At 43.4% G+C, this 14,057-nt stretch overlaps 2 non-coding genes across 2 annotated transcripts; both read right to left on the bottom strand.

The window, feature by feature from the left end:
- Positions 1-13,339: 13,339 nt before the first annotated feature.
- On the bottom strand, positions 13,340-13,412 carry TRNAV-CAC (transfer RNA valine (anticodon CAC)). Its single transcript has one exon. It is a non-coding gene; the product is annotated as a tRNA-Val (tRNA).
- Positions 13,413-13,699: 287 nt separating this feature from the next.
- TRNAP-UGG (transfer RNA proline (anticodon UGG)) lies at positions 13,700-13,771 on the bottom strand. The gene has a single exon. It is a non-coding gene; the product is annotated as a tRNA-Pro (tRNA).
- Positions 13,772-14,057: the final 286 nt, after the last annotated feature.

Raw genomic sequence — 14,057 nt, 5'->3', positions numbered from 1 at the left:
TTGTGGGTGCAGGGGTGGGTGTGGTGGGTGTGGTGTTGAGTTGTGAGATGTGTTGTGTGCTGGGGAGCTTTTGGTGCTGGTGTGATGGTGGTGGTGGTGGTGATGTGTGTGTGCAGTGTTATTTTGCCTCTCCTCTCAGATCTGGTGTATGCTCTTCTCTTCTGGAGTGTTGCAAAGAATTGTGGTCAGTGAAGGACCTGTATTTATATATATCTGTGTGGGTGTGTCCAATTGGGCCTTTGCTGTGAGGTTTAATGTGGGTGTTGTCCTGGGAGTATTTTAATTTTTTTTATTTTTTTTACATTGGTATGTGTTTTGTGTATTTGCGGGGCATGGCTACTTAGATTTGTGCTCAGTTAGGCATTGTTGCGGTGTTTTGGCTTTGTCCGCCATGTTTTTCATGTACCGTCCGCGGTGGTGGCTATGCTGCAGCTCTTCCGCTGTCTCTCCCATTCACTGCAGTGTTTGACCGTGGCGGTCGGAAACAGCGGTTCGTACCGCGGGACCATCAGGGAAATCCTAATTTCCAGTGCGGTGTCTCCGCTATGCTTGCGGCGGGGTGTAGCTTTTCCGCTGCTTTATCGACCGCAGCAGTCGGTTTTTAGACGTCACCGCACGTGTCGGATGGTTTTTGTTAGCTCGCTACCACCGCGGTCGGTCTTTTTTGGCAGTTGATCCTAATTTGACCGCCGGTTTATTCGCGGTCCCGGCGGTCGGTTGTTTTCCGCCTCCATGGCGGTCGGGGTGATTTTCCGCCCGCTATCCTAATGGGCCCCTTTGTGTTGTAGATTGTATGAAGGAATATGACTCCAGAATGAGAGATGTTCGCCTTCAGAATGCTAATCAACTCCTTATTTCCTTTGTTAAACCCTTTAAGCCACTTTCTTCTTCTTCCATAGATAGATGGGTCAAATCAGCAATGAGCCTTGCTGGTATTGACCTTTCTAAATTCCAAGCCCACTCACACAGAGGTGCTATGGCTAGTAAATCCTTCTGGTCTGGTGGTAAATTAGATGATATCCTTAAAGCGGCTGATTGACCCAATGCATCCACCTTTGCTCATAATTATTGTAAACCTATTGAGCATATGTGTGATGTTGTCCTTCAAGGCTACCAACATGCATAATGTAGCCTCCTGTCTTGTAATGAAATTGCAATTCTCCTATTAACATGACCAGAGAATCTGGATTTCATTAAAGACATGGAGGCTAACATTATCCCACCCGTCCCTCCCTTGGACAGAGTATTTATTACTATGTTAATGATTCTATGCATTTCTTGATACTGCTTTTGTTTATTGCTATATTGATTTTTCTATGCATTATACTGCTTTTAATGGTCAAGGTTACAACCTTTTTTCAATTCTTCCTCCTTCTTTTCAGATAACTCCACCTGATGGATTATTCTCATCATCTCTAATCCTCCTCACTTCGTCTCCTTCCTTCGGACTCCTGTTTTTCTTCACTCTCAAGATCAAGATGCATCTCAGCTTTATGAAACATGTGTTGCTTTGTTTCATTTAAAAGAGGCAGTCTGTTTGCTGCTCATGCCTTTTATTACTAGTGCTCACTGCATTCTAGAACTGTTTTTGTTTATAATGTAGTGCGGCTGCTTGTGACTGCATTAAAAGATTAATGCATATTGTTAGCCTCCGTGTCTTTAATGAAATCCAGATTCTCTGGTCATGTTAATAGGAGAATCGCAATTTGTCCCTAATGACTCTTTTAAAATCCGTTTTCCACTACACTTGATGACCCCCCTAGTTTGTTTACTTTTTAGATTAGTTTCTTGCCTTACCAACTAAGAAGTGGTTAACCCCTATGTAACTACACAGGGGTTTCATTCCCCGGGTCAGTCCCGATAGGACTCATGGCCATCGAAGTACTTTGACCACTATTACACACGTGGTCCTTACAATTGCAAGTAACAGTGAATACATATGCTTTAGACACATGAGAACTGGATCTATAATCTGTTTCTTTTTTTATAAATCTTTTTATTAACTTTGTCCGTAGTATCATACAACAAAATACAGTGTTCAAATAGCATGTGGTAGAATAACATTTATCCGCTTGTATTCTTAAAGTGAATATTGTGGAATAAATTAACTGCCTTACAATGTTCACCTGTGTCCCGTTATATAATTGTCTAGAAAATTGCCTTATGCCATAGGATATTGGAATTATTGCTGCTTTTTTTTAGATATTCTATCCCTATTAGAATCAAATAGCCTCATATGAACCACTGTTTAAAAAAAAAAGAAAAAGGAATGCAAGAGGCCTATAAGGGGAGATGGATAGGGTATCTGTCAGCTTCGGGAAAGCTCCAAGGAGGGGCTGCCGGAGGGGCGGGGCATTTCTCAGAGGTGCAGGGCTTCACTGTACATCTCTTCCAGTCAGGGCGTAAGGCCCGTGGTGGACATGCTGTAATATTCAATTGGAAATATGACCAGGCCTGGTGTTTCGTTGTGAGCCAGGCCCTGGATGGCCTGTTTGATTTCATGCACAGTTATGAAAGCACCCATACCTGCCCTAGCAGCAGCAGGGGTGTTAGGGAGGGTGAACCATGCCAGAAAATTGCCAGTGGCAGAGATTCGGTAGCCTTGTATATAGAAGAATGGTAGGTGTGAAATACCTTTAGGATATCTCGCTGTGTGTATAAGTTAACACCTGTGGGGGAGGCTATTTCCACGATACGGCCCAAATAAGTGTCTTGCCGAGCCAGCCGCACCAGAAGGTGGCCAAATGTATTGCCCTTTCGGTGTGTTTTTGCCAGGTATGCGTTAATATTGAAGCAGTGTAGCAGCTCCAGCAGATCAGCGAGATGAGTCCTGACCTCAGTCAGCTCCCGCCCGCTAGAGGAATCACAAGTCATAGCCCTCTCCAGAGTGGGAATACGCTTTTCAGCTTCCTGGGTCTCTCCCTTCACAACTCCTACCGACAGACCCCACATGGGACTACATTAAAGGCGTCCCATTCCAGTGCCCCAGTGGACGTTGGGGTCTCGTTCTCTGTAAACTACTGTCTGATATGTAGCTTCTGAGACTTGCAAAATGCTGTGTCTTCCAGGTGCTCCCAAGGGAGATGCCACATGGGCACTGGGGGAACCTGGGCGTTCCATGGCACATCCACAATATGCATGTAATGGTCCGAGACTATGCGCCCTAATTACTGCCGCCCGAACCTCTTGATGCATAAAACCTATGGTCACTCGACAACCACATGACACTGACAAGATCCATATATAATAAAAATCTTCCTAGGCAACAAAAACCTGTCGAATATCAGGCTAAATAGACAAAGGAAGAGCCTCAATGTAATGACACACAATACAGACGTTTATATAAAAAATATATGTATATATTTATTACAAATCAACAAGTAAAGATGGTAACACAATTAGTCTCTTGAGACTAATTGTGTTACCATCTTCACTTGTTGATTACCTTTACATGTATAACAACTGCTATTCTTGATAAGAAGAATGTTTTTGAAATTAACACAGTGACCAGATTATACATGTTGTGTTTATAGCTTTTGTTTTTAATGCAATTGAAAGATGAAAGATTCTTTTAAATAATTTGTAATAAATATATACATATATTTTTATATAAACGTCTGTATTGTGTGTCATTAAATTGAGGCTCTTCCTTTGTCTATTTAGCCTGATTTTTGACAGGTTTTTGTTGCCTAGAAAGTGTTTTATTATATTTGCATTTACCCTGTCCTAGGAACTCCAATTTGGATTCAGGGGGTCCCTGTTACTGTATACTCACTGACAAGATCCATGCCTCTTGATATTCTGCTTCAGCTCAAGACAGGAATGTTTGTTGCACAATAAAGACTAGGTGATGCCCTATTTGTTTTGTGGGAGCCACAAAATAGCCACTGTGAATTTTCAGAACAAAGTTCCATGCAACATGTACTCCCTTCCCAGAATATTTCTGATCTGGGCTTGGTAGTCAGAATATAAACATAGATTCATGCTTTTATGCTATACTCACTGCTCTTGGGACCAAACCAGTATCCTGATGTCCATAGAGGCATCTGACAACTTGCTCATTATGACGCCACGCACAATTGCATGCTGACCTGCACCTTCATTCTGGTCAATTTATTTATTTTTATTTTATTTTTGGAGCTTTATATAGCGCTTACAAGACCCGAGGGGTATCAGAGCGCTTTAGGGCAGCATAACATGAATGGAAACATAGACATTAGAGCAGTATAACATGATTAGAAACTACGGGCTAGATGTAGGTAATTGTAATTTACTGATTCAAAAATAACTAATTTTACCGATTCGGTATTTTCGAATTGGTAAATACAATGTAGATAAAAAGTCGGTAAAAAATACCGAATCGTTAAGATTGGGTATTTACCGAATCGGTATTTACCGTTTTGGTAATTGCCATTCATTCCTATGGGCCTGGAGGCCCATAAGAATGAATGTCAATTACTGAAACGGTAAATACCGATTTGGTAAAATAGGGAAAGAGTCAAGGGTGGCAGGGTGTCACTTTGACACCCTGTTGTACCCCTTAATAGTGCTGGAGTGCACATGTGGCATACATACATGCCCTAAGGGCATGTATGTCTGTCACATGGCACAGGTGTAAATGCACAGATTTGCATTTACAGAGGAATTCCTTATTTACCACCTACTAATAGTTGGTGGGAAATAACAAATCCTTAAAGCACAAAAGCACTCTTTAAAGTGCTTCCTACATCTCATTTACCGATTTGGTAAATACAGAATCGGTAAATGATGATTCGGTAAATACCGAATCGGTAAATACCGATTCGTTATTTACCGAATCGGTAAATATACCACCTACATCTGAAAAGGCTATTACCGGTCGGTAACGGCCTATTTCGGCCGTTACTGTTCGGTAATAGCCTTCCTACATCTGGCCCATAGACATTAGAGTACATCGACTAGTATCTAGAGTACTCGAGGTCACATAGATCGAGGTCATTGGCCAGATGCAAAGAGATGAGGGTTGAGGAGGAATTCTTTTGGTTGTCTCTTGAAGATCGTAAAGGTCGGATTAGTCCTGATGTGGGTAGGGAGAGAGTTCCAGATTTTTGGGGCATTCCCAGAGAAAGAGCGGGAGAGGGCTTTTTTTATGTCTTTTTGGGCGGATTAGGAGGAGTGAGTTGGAGCTTCTTAGGTTTCTTGATTGACCTGCTTTTGTGAGTTTGGCTGCGAGGTAGTCCAGTTTGCCTGTGTGTAGGGCTTTATTGGGGAGACAGGCAGTTTTGAAAGCGCAGCGAGCTTCGATTGGAAGCCATTTTAGGTCCTGTAATGCAGGGGTGATGTGGTCGAATTTCTTGGTCCCAGTGACCATTCTTGCAGCTGCATTTAGGGTGGATCTCATGGGGGCCATGTGTGTTTTAGCTCTCCCAGTTAGTGTGGCATTTCCATAGTCCAGCCTGGAGAGAACTAGAGGTTTAATTTTGTTGAGGAGTCTTAGGTTGTAGATGACACCTTTCACTTTGGAGTTAATGTGTGAGCTCATGTTGAGACTTGGGGCTAGAGAGATTCCTAGGGATTTGGCTGAGATTGCAGGAGTAAGTTTACAGTTTAGAGAGTCAAGGTTGTTGATCCATTCTAGGATTTGAGGGGGTTGTTTGTGATTGGAGAAAACAAGGATTTGGGGTTTTTTCTTGGTTGAGTTTGAGGTGGTTGAGTGTTAGCCAATTTTCTATTTTTGATAGTGTGTAGTTGAGCCGTAGGATGGTATTGAGGGAGGAGATCTTGAGGTATAGCTGGGTGTCATCAGCATAGAGGTGATAGTCGATGTTTGCTTGTTTTAGAATGGTAGTGAGCGGTTCCATGTAAATGTTGAAGAGTATGGGGGAGAGGACTGAGCCTTGGGGGACACCTCGAGTTGAGGGGGAGGTGTCGGACATTGTATTCTTGATTTTGATTAATTGGAAGCTGTTATGTAGAAAAGAGGAAAACCATTTTAGGACATTACCATCTGCTCCGATGCGTTTTTGTAGGGCGTCTAAGAGTAGTCTGTGATCTACTGTGTCAAAGGCAGCTGATAGGTCGAGGAAGACAAGTAGGCAACATCTGTTAGAGTCAAGGGAGTTATGAATATCATCGGTTATGTCCAGTATCGCGGTTTCTATGCTACATCCATTTCTGAATCCGGATTGGTGTGAGTCAAGTTGGTTGTCGGATTCCAGGTGTTGGTTCAGTTGGGCGAGAACACATTTCTCCATGGGTTTGGCTAGGAAAGGAAGGTTGGTGAAGGGCCTGAAGTTTTTGGGGTCATTCGGGTTGGCATCTTTTTTTTTAGAAAGGGGGTGACTTGGCCTTGTTTGAGGCAGTCGGGCATCAGTCCGTTGCCTAGGGAGCTGTTGATAATCTTTGTCCACATTGGGGTTAGGATGAGGTTGAGGTTCTTAGTCAGGGAGGCGGGTAGAGGGTCAACATAGTGGTTGGAGAGTTTGGAGTTGGTAATCACATTGGAGATGTCCTGTTCGGAGAGATGTTTGAAGTCTTTCCAACACTAAGGGGAAGATGGGGGTTTAGAGTGAAGGATTATTTTGGTGGTTGACTGAGGAGGGGTCTCGTCTTCTGGGAGTATGTCATAAACTGGGGTTGAGTTAGGTATGGTTGTGGGTGAGGATTTGCCATGTTGGGAATGAGTGTTACAGCAAACAAATGATGAACAAAGGAGAGCTCGATATTGGAGATTTTGTCATTGAAGAATTCGGCCAGGTTGTTACACTGAAGTTTGGAGGCAGGGGCTTTGCTTTGTGGGCTTGGAGGTCTGTTTCTGGATGATGTTGAAAAGTTCTTTGGGACGGTTCTTGGCTGTGTCTAGTGCATTCCGGAAGAAAGAGGCTTTTTCCTTGATTATGTGTTTTTGCAATTGATGCGTTCTTTTCTGAGCCGGGAGAAGTTGGTTGTGGATGGGTCCCCTCTCCAGAGTCTCTCAGCGGCTCTTACCTTTCTTCTTTCTGAGTTTAGGTCTTTGTTGAACCAGGCTCTGGAGGGTGTGTACCTGACCCGTTTCAGTTTCAGGGGGGCTAGTTGGTCAAGAGCAGTTGTCATTGTCCTGTTGTACAGTGATGTGAGCTCGACCATGTTGAGGTTGTCTGTGGAGGGAGGGAGAAGTGAGGTTATTGTTTCTTCGAGGACAGGGAGGGGGATGGCATTGAGGTTTCTGCTCCTTTGATGGGTAATTTGAGTTTTGGCTGGAGGACTAAAAGTTTGATTGATGTGGAATATAATGATGTTGTAGTTTAGTTCCTATATTCCCAATAGGCTCTGCGCATTGCAATGATATATCCTACAGATTACACGTAGGACTGAGGTCGACTAGGTCTCTATCGAATATACTAAACTTAATAGTGAGTGCCAGCTAGCTCAGAGGTCACTAGAAACTTTCTCGAATTCACAAGAAGGGATTAGTTTCTGACAACCGCATAAACATGACAACTTTGTTTCCCAAGAATAGGAAATATATCTCTAGAGTCGCGGAAACAATAGATAAGTATTTCACTCATTCGTGTATGCATCATTTCAACAGAGTTTGCAGAGAAATAGAGAGACAGGCGTTTTCAATAAAAAGGTTTATTGAACAATCTTCTTTCTCATATAAGTGAAGTGAACTACTACAATTGTTAAGCAGACTACAAAGTATAATGCGTACAGCGAGAATAGTATTATAAAATAATACTGTAAAAGCATTGTATGGTTTCTAAGCCATATACAAATACATACATAAATAACATTGACTACAAATACTAAACTGGTGCTTCTAAATATGCCTACCCTAATGTACCTAACCTAAGTCTAGTATGCAGGAAGAAGTAAGTGCAGCATAGGTTCAGCTGTTTTTGCCATGAATCTACCAAAGGTTTCTCTAGTTTCTAATGAGCTCCATACCTTCCTTTAGAATGAAGGAGGTCTGGTATCACTGTAACTTGATTTCCCAACACCCCGCAAGGGGAGCTTGGAAACACCGTAGCTGGATTCTCGGCAAGAGAAAGACAGCCTCTTGATCAGTGCGTCAGCTGGACGGTCGGCTTCCTTCGGCACATGCTGTAGTGAGCTGCGTCGGGCAAGTAGATAGTCGAACTGCTCCTAACCACCGTAGTTTGCTATAGCAAGTGAAGGTATATTTATACCTTGAAGGTGTTTAAGAATGCCATAGCTTGACGTAAAGTCGGGCATAATAACGTCAGGAAAGAACCCCTTGGGAATAGTTGTTCTTTGCAAAGTACATTAGTTCTTGGACAAATCAATATTCAAGCAAGGGGAAGTTCCCTAACTGCTTAAGCCGATTTTCGTAGAAACCGTTGTGACGTTTGTTACGGGTGGAAGTAGCCATGCCTGTATTTGGTCTACATGGGCTATGTCTAAATAAGGGATTGATTTCTATGCCTATATAAGGGTAATGTGAATTGTATCTATATAAGGGCATGAATCTGGAAAATTCACTCGGAGTTCTAAACGCCACACAACAATGTGATGGTCTGACCAGTCGATTGGTAGGATGTTATTGATGGTTATTGTTTCGTTTTTGGCTATGATTGCATCAAGGGTAGAGCCCTTGTTGTGGGTTTGACACTTGCAGTGTTGGGTGATCTCAATTGTGAGAAGGAGTTCATTTAAAGACTGAATGACAGAGTCCTTTTCGTTATTCCAGGGGAGGTTAAGTCACCTAGGATGATGTTGTTGGGGTTGGCTAGGGAGCAGTGTGTGAGAAGGTCTGATATTTGTGCTCCGAATGCAGGAGAGTTTCCTGGGGGGTGGTAGATGAGGTGGCATTTTGTTACTTTGTTGTTTTGATGAGTTATGATGTGTGTTTCGAGGTATTCAAAGGTAGAGAAGGAGTGGGTTTTGACTTAAACTAGATTGAGGTTGGTCAACATAAGTAGATCCATGAAAGCAATTAAACTTTCCATACACTTGAAATATATTCCTACTATAATACTCAAGCACCTAACATGGGTATAATGTGTGACTGAATTTTCCTATGGAGAAGTGCAGAGGAGTCTTAAGTCCCCAGTGCCAAACCCCTAACGGATGCCCTCACGAGGTGCACTAACTTTGCGCCACCTCATATTTGGTGAACAATCAGTGTGCCTCTTAACAGCTTTTTTGTCCCTGTACCTGCATCTATATTATGATGTGAGGGCAAAGGTTTCTCTCAATTACGTGGAGCTGCACCCCCATTTGGATATGGCATGCCCGCTTTCTGATTGTGCTAGTGCACGTTTAGCACTGACGTAATCCATATAATAGAAAGGGCTGTGCAAATACCCAATACACTCCATGGCACTTTATGTAATAGGTTCATAGAGTCTCAAAGCATAATTCAAGTCACTCTTTTTGACACACTTCTTTTGCAAATCACACCCCACTCCAGGAGAGTTCAACCAAGGAGCCTTAGGGTTCAGTGAAGCCTAATGGGCCTGCGGCTCTCTCTCAGCATTATCCCCATGCCAATGTTTCTGTTACAATCATGTAATTTGAACAATTCATGCAATTTTGCATCTCATAAGTTATGCCAAGGTTCGTAAATTATGCCCGTGTGGTGTGCACTCTTTCTTGCTGCAGAGGACTTTGATGTCAAAGATGGGAAAGCTTGAAGCCTAGACAAAAGCGAATCTGCTGATTCCTGCATGTCTCATATGTATCCATAGAACAGATAGAGTCAGAGGAATTGTAGATGACAGTGCCACCTCCTGCCCCATGTATCTCTGGAGGCTCAAGGTGGTCAGGGGAATTACAGTGCTTCCCCTCAGAGGCAGGTAAGTGCAGGCTAGGGATGTGCAAATGTACTTGATAATATGTGCAATTACACAAAATTCAAATCTGTCACCCTGCACTATATTTTAGCATGAAATACAAGCTCACGTCAATGATTTAGGGTCAGGACACCTTTAAACTAAAGCACCATGATCAAGTTTCCTTGCATTCTGTGTTTTTTCCTGTGAATTTGGAAACGATCTTTACCGCAAATGGTGTTTGTTGGAAATTTTTACCATTAATGGCACGTAGCAAAACAATAAGTGGCATAATGGCTTAATTTCAGGAATTTTGAGCAACAAAATTATATGAATTTTGGTCTAAAGTTTCACTGAGACCAAAACTGAGACAAAGTCTAACTTTCCTACTCGTAAATGCCCTTTGTGAATACCAAAAGTCATAATGTTAGACTTTTATCTCAGTTTAGGGTGATCAGATTCTCAAAACAGAATACCGAGACAGGTCATAGACATAGAAGAAGGACTACCATTTCCACTGGTGGCTAGCTGGATCTTGCTGCAGACAGTGACCTCTGACCTCATTGAGCAGAGCAGGGTCATGCTGGTGGTTCGGACACACTGTTGCCTCGATGGCTGGCATAATGACATTCTTGCTGCGTTGTAGAAAGAGAAGGGAAATCCCAAGAGAAAATGTATCTCTTTAACCGCATGCGTGCGGCCGCTTTTCCCGCTGTACGCGGCGTTTTTAAAATTACCGCGATTCATGACGAGCTCAGCTCGTCATCAGCACACGGCAGGTAACGCGGATGACGAGCTGAGCTCGTCATCAGCATGGAAGGGGTTAAAGGACTTGCCTTCCCACAACAACCACGTCTGGAGTGACGTCACACCGTAACTAGAGAAGTGAGCATGTGCACATCTTTTTAACATCAGTGCGTTTGCTCAACTCAGCCACAACTCAAAAACTGGGACATTTCTGTGCTCATCCCAGCCACAATCCAAAAAATGGGTCATTTATTTAGTTTGGAGTTAAGTGTCGGGACACCAGGACACATCATGAAAAGCCGGGACCATCTGGGGAAAACAGGGACATCTGGTCACCTTATCTCAGTTTATTATTGTGAATCGGACCCACTGTTAGTACAAAGATGACTTTCTTCTTTCCTGAGAGCAAGCTGTGGCTGAGAGGGTTGGAAGGCTCAAGCGGCAGACACTGGGTGTAGTAGGAATGTTTTAAAGTATTTGGAGCAATGTAAGGTGCTGGTAAAGGTGGTAGTGGTGGGCAGTAGGATTCAAGATATATTTTTTTGAATTTTGGGGTGTGGGAGTGGAAGGTCTTGTTGAGAGTAGTCTAAATTAGTGGCAGCACGAAAACCAGTTTTTGTGTACTTATAGGTCATGTGGTGAACGCTGTCTCAAGATACCTTTTTCCCTGTGGTTCCAATATGATCAGATTTACAGGAAAGTATATGTAAGACAATATTGTAAATGGGTAGCTCTCGTGCACTTTTCCAGATATAACTCTAGCTTCACTCTTATTGTATAAGATACAATGAATGACAACCATGTAATTGACAATCAACATCTACAATACAGTATTCAATCCCTCGCAAAACCTGTACTGCACAAAGTGGCAGTAGTTATGAGGGTGAAAAACGGAAATTCAATGCATTAGCATCAAAATAATTTTGCAAGCCAAAATTATTTTTGCTACTCACGTCAACACTGTAATTCATATAGAATCCTAAAAAGAGGAATTCTTTGCTTGTTTGGAATTTGCAGGAAATGTTCAAAGGTGTGTGATTGCATACCATTTTTAATTGGCACCCATTCACAGAGTGGAAGCTGTCCATGAGGGACAGCTTCCAATGTGCTAATTGCAGCTTTGGTCATCAGAGGAAGCAGATAGTAGTCCCAATAACTACTGCATGTTCGCCCTGAGTCAGTTTTTCAATGTGCCCTTTTTCACTGTTAACCCTGCTCTTTTGAGAGATAGGTTTTGCAATAACCAGTACTTTGTGGACAGGGATTACAATACCGGAACTTTGCAAATTGGACTGCAAAAATGGAGCTCTGTTGTCCCTTACAGGCCTCCATCTCTGTAACTACAGCTGATTGTAAGGGATCCCAAAAAGAATTGCTCCTCATGAATACTGATAATATAGAATTTATTAGAATTCTTCGGAACAGCTTCTATGTGCTGTCCTGGATTAAAGCATCTGGCCTTGTGCTAGTCACATAGCAGATACCGCACAAACAAAATAATACATTTAGAGGACGATTACGATGTCGGTCGGAAAGCCTCTGACCGCTAGCCGGAAGTTTCCGACCGCAGTTGAAGTCTTTCCAACCAAAATGGCCAGTTTGCAGACCAACCGCCCAATTACGATGTCGGCGGTCGGAACGTAAACCAGACGGTCATTCCGACTCAGTTTCCGACCAACTCTCTGAGTCTTACAGCCGGTCAGAACCACACCGTAATCCCTCCTGGACGGCGTTTCCGCTGTTAGGATTACACCGTAGCTTTCCCACAGCCTTTCCATGACGGTGTTTCCGTCATGGAAAGGCTGTCGGAAAGTGACTTTGGGGCCCCTAGCAGGGCCCGCTTGCCTCTGCAGTCTACAGTTGGTGGTCGAGGGGGTACCTAGGGTACCCCCCTGTAAAACCCTGCACCGTGTGGCAGGCACCATGAGGTGCCTGTCACATGGTGCAGGGTTTTACACACACACCCATTTCCCTATAGGAGCTTGTATTACAGCCGACTTACGGCCGTGACAAAAGCTCCCATAGAGAAAAGTTGAGTATGCAACCAAACAGTGTTTGGTCGCTTTGTAATCACGGGGTCGGAAAGGCTGACGGGAGGTGGGTCAGTCCAGAGACAGTGTCGGTCAGAGGCAATTCCGATCAACATCGTAATAATCCACTTAGACTCTTTATTTTGCTCATACATGTGTGTGGGTGTGAGACAGAGTATGCAGGGGCGGCCTTAGGCATGTGCAAGCTGTGCACCTGCACAGGGCCACCAAACCCCAGGGGCCACCACGCCAATATATATCCTTAATATAATAATCCTCTGAGGATGGATACATATTTGCGTGGCGGCCCCTGGCAGGGATTTGGCAGCCTCCGGCTTTGTTCTACTTCCAAACACCCTGACCCCCCTCTTCACTGGCCTCCGTGCTCCGCCCTGCCCAGACCCCCTCTTCCGGGGCCCCCTACCTACGCTCCATGCCCAGGGCCACCATGAGCCTAGAGCCGATCCTGCTGACATTAAACGTAAAGGTGATGATGCATTTGTATCATCACCTTGAGAAGGATCATCTAGGAATTGAGCCCAGAAACACTCCACTAAAAAAAGATGCCTGTTGGTGCCAAAAATTGTCAATCTTAATGCTTGTTCTAGGTGAGCAATGAACCAAATGCAGGGCTCTTTTGAAAGCGAGGTCTGTGAATCAACAGATACATCCACATGCCAATTACTTCAGTGTTTTTAAGAGAATTCACTTTCTTGGAACGAGTCTGCATGAAACCATCTTCAGGGCCTGGACAATTTCATGGCAAATCGGCAACTCTCAACATTGCAGCCAAGACAATATAACAAATGTTTCTGCACGGTTTCAAACCAGGGACCTTTCGCGTGTGAGGCGAACGTGATAACCACTATACTACAGAAACAGATACCTACAGTTGATTCTTCTGTGATGAACTGCTCAAAACAGACTATTCCAAGGGCCTGTGGTTTTAGATTTCTTTCATGCAACCTGCCCGACAGCCCTATCTGAACGCTTGTATATGCCTTGCAAGTTCAGAATTTTTGCAAAATGATTAAAGAGAAATGTTTCCTATTTGCTCAGGCAGGGCAAGGTTAAAAGCATGAGACTCTAGCAAATATTCATCCACTACTGCAAAGAGAAAATTGGTATTGGCTTTGAAATGCATACTTCAAAAGAGCACCAATGAAAGGGCTCGTCCGGGATTTGAACCCGGGACCTCTCGCACCCAAAACGAGAATCATACCCCTAGACCAACGAGCCATCGAAAGACCCTCACCTCTGAAAAGGTAATACCAGCTCTAAGCCCGCAATGAAGATCATGCTGGGGACTTTTTCATGCTTGGTCTGCGAATACACATGAAATTCAGTGTCAACTTACCCTTTCTCAAACGATAGCACTATCATTTGTAAGTGTCCCCTTTTATTTTGTCTCAGCATTGGACACGTCTTACAGGAAGTCAGCAGTTATTTATATATTTCTGCATTGGCTAGAGCCTAAAGAGAAAGAATTAAAAGCTGTTCATAACAACATAAGAAACACATTTTG

Source organism: Lissotriton helveticus, chromosome 8 (assembly GCF_964261635.1).
Source record: "Lissotriton helveticus chromosome 8, aLisHel1.1, whole genome shotgun sequence".
In the NCBI taxonomy this organism is placed as follows: Eukaryota; Metazoa; Chordata; class Amphibia; order Caudata; family Salamandridae; genus Lissotriton; species Lissotriton helveticus.
Note: the sequence above shows the minus strand (reverse complement) of the source record. Positions and strands in the feature narration are given on the sequence as shown.